General features: G+C 30.9%; 1 pseudogene; it reads right to left on the reverse strand.

Moving 5' to 3' along the window:
• Nucleotides 1-4,352: 4,352 nt before the first annotated feature.
• Nucleotides 4,353-7,624, reverse strand: LOC143257017 (techylectin-5B-like; annotated as a pseudogene).

Below are 7,624 nucleotides of genomic sequence, written 5' to 3' on the forward strand. Positions count from 1 at the left end.
TAATATAACTTCAGTGTTGATAGCAGTATCATAATGACTATGTATTAAAGGCTAGAGCACTGAGTCGTTCATTGGTTTGTGTACACCTCAAGTAATTGTTCAGCTTCTCACGGCTTTAACGAAAGAGTGACAATTATTTTAATCTCTGGCTACAACTAGAATAGCCAAGAGTGTAACAAGCGTTTGTATATACCTTCAGTCAGCGTTTAATCTTTCTATACTTTCCACTCAGATATATTGTCATACTGACCTTTCCTCATTGATCACAGGACAGTCAGTGACCTCAACTTGAATATTTGAATATAACCTAAAAGAACTAATACATTTCGTCTGACATGTAACAACACAGATCTGTAAAACTTAAATTCTTCTTTTTTAGATATTGAGAAAATGTGAACGTTATGATAATTACGGAAATTAGATATTCGTTATTGCAACACTGACATTATTCGCCAATTACATTTCTTCAGAGAATATTTCTATCCTTTCCATTCATACCGATTAATATTAATGGCAAGTTCTTCAGCAGACAACCGGATATGGCTTTGCTGTAAGAAAAACATACACACACTGTTTAAATTAGATTCATGACATTTATTATGCCAAAACCACATTTTAAGTTGCAGCATGCTTCTGTTCCCCATTATCGCTATCTCTGTCTCTTGTTGTAAACATCATATTATTATGGACTGAAAGCGAGTCTTCTGAAAGCAGGGAAATAAAAATATCTTTAAAACGTTGACCCACGAGACACGATATTTACGAAGAAATATAAGGTAAAACAGCGTGTTCTTTAGTCACATACTTTAATAAAATATGGAAAACTAAAACAATCATTAGTTCTTCATCTCATTTGACCAGTTAAAAACCCTTAAATCCTTGTCAGAAAAATCTAAGAATGAAATTTATCACCTGCGTCACCATTGTAGTTTCAATACTCATTGTATTCAGTTACCTTTCACTTTACACCAAGAATTCATCATATTCTGCATATCTTTGACAATCTTCCATATCTTCTACATTTATTCGATGTAGTGTATTGTTCTGGTTGGTTAAAGCGAATATATTGTCATTACCTGGTAGATCTAATACACGATAATAAGATGTGTATTATCTGTGAAAAGCATCAACACTGCTAAAGTATTCTGAATTAATATCAGCTCTATAATCATTTCATTTAATAAATAGCTTTAAAAAGTTTTAATAAATAAAACAAATATTGTGTCTATATTGTAAATACAGTTACCTAACCAAAATGTTCTTGTTAAATTTCCAAATCCAGTTTTGTACATATTCCACGTTTGATAATATTCCTCAAATGGGTCTCCAAAATCAACCTTTCTTTGAATTAACTAATGAAATCAATAGAAATTGTAATATGATGTGTAAACAGAAATTACATTTAACAAACTTCATGACGTGCTTTTGACAACATTTTCCAATAAGAATCATAATTTATAATTATATTTTTATAAAGGAGTTTAATAAACACAAATCTTAGTATTAACTATTTATATATATATATATATCACTTCCGGATCAATTCTTCACGATACCAGTGACATAATCTCCGTAATAATAATAACAGAACTTTATAAGCTGCAGATGAAAAATCGGTCGTATTGGACAAATACTCAAATTATGGTTTCACGTTTCCAGCATCGTGCAATCTAATGTCTTTATCACGAGTAAACAGTAGCAACATTATTTTAGTTTTGTGATTAAACGAGACATAATTAGTAATGTTAAAATATAAAAGTTAACAAGATATGTTTTCATATCACTAAAGTCTTCATTCTTCGAATTTATAATTCTCTCAGACGTATTTTGGATATCATAAACTTCTTCTGGATCACCTACCGTCCACCCTCCACCTACAGTCCCATACCACAGTGTAGAGAGAATGGTTGGTTCAGAAAATGAGGCTATACCTTGTAGATATCGTTGGTTTGGTTTACTTGTTGGCAGATAAGAGTAGATGTTTCAGTCTTTTGGGTTGTGTCAGTAGAGATGGGCATTGTGGAGTGAACACACCGTGTCTAGAACGAATAGGGCCTGGAAGATAACAACAAAAGTGAAGAACCATTATAAATTTATATCAATATTCATTCAAAACTTCAAAATGCTTACCAGTATACTGAAATCAACGATATCATTAACTGTGTCGCAGTTAATGTAATTGGTTTATTTTCCAAGTAGCGAATTCATAAAAAAAAAGTATTACCTTCTAACTTAGTAATTCTCTGTTTAGCTAGATCTGTTAATTCTTCCACTGTAGACCACAAAGAATCAATAATTTCTAAAAGTGAACCAAAAGTGCTACAAGCAGTGTGGTGATGAACATTAGCCTAGGTCAAGAAGGATAGGGGCAACTACATAAATATTGAACTATGATTTATTGAATAGACACGGGTAGTGAGACACATTCTCCTCACAAATATTTTTAGAACCTAGGATTTTATTGTCGTTCTACACAAGAAACATGATATCTGAAGGGAAGCTTTATGACGTCTCTTTATCATTTGATCAGAAGTTTTTGAAAATATGGATCTATCTAACACGTGATATTATACGGTGTAATTCACTTTTATATTACAACAAACCAGTTCTTGTCTCTATTGGTGTACACATCTATTGACTACGTTTATATTTCCCTAACTTTTGACTCCCTTTGATTACATCAAGACCAATGTTTGAAATGTTTTTTATTGCGAAATTTTTAGAATGTTTGTTTTTTCGTTACACGAAGTTTCATACATTCTTTTTACATTTTAATAAGAAGATATTTTCAGGTTCCATTAACTTAATAGAAGCCTTTCAAGCCGTTATACCATCAGATTCGACTTACTTGTACTTTAAAATGTTTGTGCTTTCACAACAGCAAACAAAAGTTACTAAGAATATACTTGTAAAATAACAAACTTTCTTTCTACCATTAACTTTGAGTTAGGTCTGTTAATCAACAGAGTTTCTTTTATGCGTAGTTTTTGTTTACTATTACTTGTTGATACGACATTAATTATTTGTTTCTTCACGAATTAATTCCAATCGTTTACCTCATGCTTATTAATTCTGTGAAAAACAAGTCTCAACTTATGTTTATAGCTTTATTTTATATATTTATTGATATGACGTGTGTCTTACAAAAACACACGTTGTTTCTATATGCAGACAGTGTGACTGACACATTTAACATACTATTGAATAGAATAGTTTTTATAAGATTTAACACACATTTTTTGTTTATACATATTCAATGATACAGGTAGTTGCTTCGTTTTAATTATAGATTTTGTATACATTTAATATACTCATCATAGATTTGTTTCTGTATCTAATTTACAAGACACTTTTTTGCACTTTCTCACAATTTATATGTTAAACATTTATTTCCAATTTAATTCTGTAATTAATAAATTTAAGACACTCATTTATTCTGAAAAGGAAGCTTATTTACAACAGTTTCATGCTCACTTTTGAACATTACTTGTTTTGCTAAAATTCAGATAATCTATATAAATAAGTATGTTTAAATATAATTATTGCAGAAAATTATATTATTGCCTTTATATAAATATTTTCATAAATCTTTGTCTGTGTCTTGTTTCTCGCTGATTGAAACTTTATACATGTGTTGGCTAAAAGCTCGATAAGTATATTATTACGATTTTGTTTTCTTTAGAGCTTTCTATTTCGAAAAACAAACGTTCACTACTCATTGGTCACTATTTCAACCCTGTTGTTTAGATAGTCTGATGAATCACAGCTGATAGAAAATTCTAAAAGCTTGACCATTGTGTAAAATCAAGTGACGTGTTCGCTATGCCTGAAAAAAAGTAATGCTTTCATTTATATAAAACTGACAGACAAACCAAAACTTCTATTTCTGAACATTTTAGAACTTCACTTTATATACACTATATCATTTAAACTTATTAGATTAGCAAAGTATAAAATACATTTTTCATAAATGAACATACTTTATAACCAAAGCAAAAGAATTGGCAGTCATAATGTTAAAATGACATTTTATTAAGATTCAAGTATTTATTCTTTTACATTTTACAAGTCCAACACATTTACTGTTTGACATTACAGATTATACATTCCACAGAAAATGACATAATATTCGCTTTAACTAATGAAAACAGTAGAAGTATCATTACTTTGAATTGATTTGGATATGCAAAGAGTTTCATAAACGTTGTTGTTTTATTCCTATCATTTTTAGGCATAGAAGTGAATTGAGATATATTGAGATATGATCACAGTAGTAAACGTTAATCTAGTTTCTTTTATCATATTTCTTTTGTCAGTTGTTATCAGAAATTAAAATCTACAGGGTACATTCCTTCAACTTGTCTACGCTGAATATTCATGTATTTTCCAATATTCTTGGTTTACATCTACAAATAGTTTTAACATGTTCTTCAGGCACAGAAACCGTATACACTTCAGCTATGACATGCATTATAACACTATTCACATCTTATTAAAGTATATTTTTCTTTTATCTTACTCTCTTTCACTTTAAAACTTTGACATTTGAGGCAAATCGTGAAAATTTATGATCAACTGATCTCTCACTTTATCTGATCAGCTTATTAAATATATTTCCTGAGTTCTTTTCCTCACATCTACAACGATATATCTATCTCTACCCAATATAAATGTTTTAGTTAATTGATAAAAGCTCCATACAAGAAAAGTTTCATGGTTGTCGTTTTCTTTCAGGCCTACTTTTGTAAAGAGTCTAATTTATAAAGAAATTTATGTTGTAATATTGGTTAATGGAGTCTGATATTTAAGAACACATAGTTAAAGCTGTGCATAAACAGATACAGTGAATTTCAAACCATAAAGGTTTTAAACTTAAACTGGAACACCAAATGAAATTCTTTCAACAGTTCTTTACGAATGATTGTTTGTTTGTTTGCTTGTTTTGAATTTCGCACAAAGCTACTCGAGGGCTATCTGTGCTAGCCGTCCCTAATTTAGCAGTGTAAGACTAGATGGAAGGCAGCTAGTCATCACCACCCACTGCCAATTCTTGGGCTACTCTTTTACCAACGAATAATGAGATTGGCCGAGACATTATGCTAAAAGAGCGAGAATGCTTAGTGCGATGGGGATTCGAACCTGCGACCCTCAGATTACGAGTCGCACGCCTTAACCCACTTGGCCATGCCGGGCCGCCAATAAGTGGATCCTACTGACTGTTTCTCCTCCCTCATGAGGGGATCTTTAAAGTAAAATATTTTAGTCTGGATATTAAGCATCTGAAACCAGCTGAGTCAGGAGTAAATGTGTTGACTTACAAAACAAAAACATGTTACCAACATTTAAGTATAAAATCCATAAGACATGTCTCAACTAATCTGTCAAATTCCAAAGTATAAAGAACAAATTATCACATTATCAATTATTATTAATTATTTATTCAAAACAAAAAGTTCAACACTATTATAATTCTCATTAGATTTACGATACATATTTGTTTAAAATTTCTAACTATTATCTGATAGTGACAACTATAAAGATATAATGAACACAACTACACAACTCAGTCTTAAAAAGTATTTATATTTCTATGTTTCATTTCTGTGGTTATTTCCTTGAAATAAATTCAATAGGTCGTATTTTCATCTCAGTTTTCTTCAGAGAATATTTGTGTCCTTTCCAATGATACCAGTTAATACCAACGGCAGATTCTGCATGTGGTCCACCAAGAAACAAACCGTTTAAATTTGACTTGTGACAATTATTATACCACCAGCCACCTTTGTAAATCGTAGCACAGTTCTTTTCCGATTTATCATTATCTCTGTCTCTTGTGGTAAACATCATATTATTGTGGGTTGAAAGCGAGTCCCCTAAAAGCAAGGAAGTAAAAAATATCATCAAAATGTTGACCCACGAAACATAATCGTGACGTCAAAATATAAGGTGAAGCAACGTATTCAATTGTGAGATATTTGAATTAAATACGTGTTTATATTCTTCTGTTGATCATTAAAGTGTAATTTTATTTGGAATTTATTTAATCAATGTTTCTTAACAAAACGAAAAAAATTCATTGACCATTACTAAACTCTCAAATCTTTCTTCAAAGAAAATTGTAAAACATTATGTACTTTAGTAGCATTTGTTATTTGTAAATAAATTTACATCACAAAATGTTATAAATACGATGTGTTTTATCTATGCAATGTACAATGAAAATTCTCACCTGCGTCACCCTTGTACGTTTTATAACTCATTTTATACAGTTCCATTTCACTTCGCACCAAGAACTCATCATATTCTGCATATCTTTGACCACCTTCCATATCTTCTAAATCAATTCGAAGTACCATATTGTTTTGATTGGTTAAAGCGAATATGATGTCGTTTCCTTGTACATGCAATATACGAAGATACTATGTCTATTTTCTACGAAAGGTATCAACATTACAAGAAGTATTCTGAATTTGTATTATCTGTTTTGTATTTTTATTTAATAAGTAACTTTATAAAATACCAAAATTAAAAAAAAAAATTATTTTGTGTCTATAGAGTAAAAATAATTACCTAACCAAAATTCTCTAGTTACGTTTCCAAATCCAGTTTTGTAATTATTCCACGTTTGGAAAAAGTTTTCAACTGGGTCTCCAAAATCACCCCTTCTTTGAATTAGCTAATGAAATAGAGAGAAAAAGTACTTTGTTATATAAATCGAAATTTCTTTTAACGAAATTCATGACGTGCTCATAAAATATATATTTCATATCAGGTATCATATCTGTAAAAATAATACCAGGATTTTATAAGCTGCAGCTAGGTCGTCTAGAACAATTAGTTGAATTTTGGTTTCAGGTTTACAGTATGATGCAACCTATGTCTTATAATTAACAATGGGTGTTCATATTACTAAAGTCTTCATTTTTCTGACTTATTATTTTCTCAGTACGTATTTTGGATATCATAATTTTTTTTGTGGATCACCTACCGTCCACCCTCCACCTACAGTCTCCATATCACAGTATGTAGAGATTGGGTGGTTCAGGAAATGAGGCCATATCTTATAGATACCGCTTGTTTGGTTTCCTTGTTGGTAGATAGAGGCGCAATCTTCTGGAATTGAGGTTTTTCATTGATTTGTGTTTCGTTGGCGGAGATGGGCGTTGTGAAGTGAAACACATCGTATTTTGAACAGATAGGGCCTGGTTGAGAACAACAAATAGTAAAGTATAGTTACAAATTTGTATCAATATTCATTCGAAACCTAAATATGCTTACCAACATTCTGATATTAATCATTAACGCTGTCTTAGTTACGGGAATGAGGTTAATTTCCAAGAAGTAAATTCTTAAAAAATGTATTACCTTCTATTGTGGTAATTTTCTGTTTAGCTAGATCTGTTAATTCTTCCACTGCAGACGACAAAGAATCAATAATTCCTTCCAGTGAACCAACAGTGCTACAAGTAGTGTGGTGATGAACGTCAGCCTGGGTCAAGAAGAAGAGAGGCAAAGTACAGAAAACTTGAACTGTATAATACATGGTGTATCTAATAAGCAGATATACTGAGCTGTATTATTTTCTGAAGATTATTGTTAGTACCAAAGATTTTATAGTCGTCCT

Source organism: Tachypleus tridentatus, chromosome 7, assembly GCF_004210375.1.
Source record: "Tachypleus tridentatus isolate NWPU-2018 chromosome 7, ASM421037v1, whole genome shotgun sequence".
Lineage (NCBI taxonomy): Eukaryota > Metazoa > Arthropoda > Merostomata > Xiphosura > Limulidae > Tachypleus > Tachypleus tridentatus.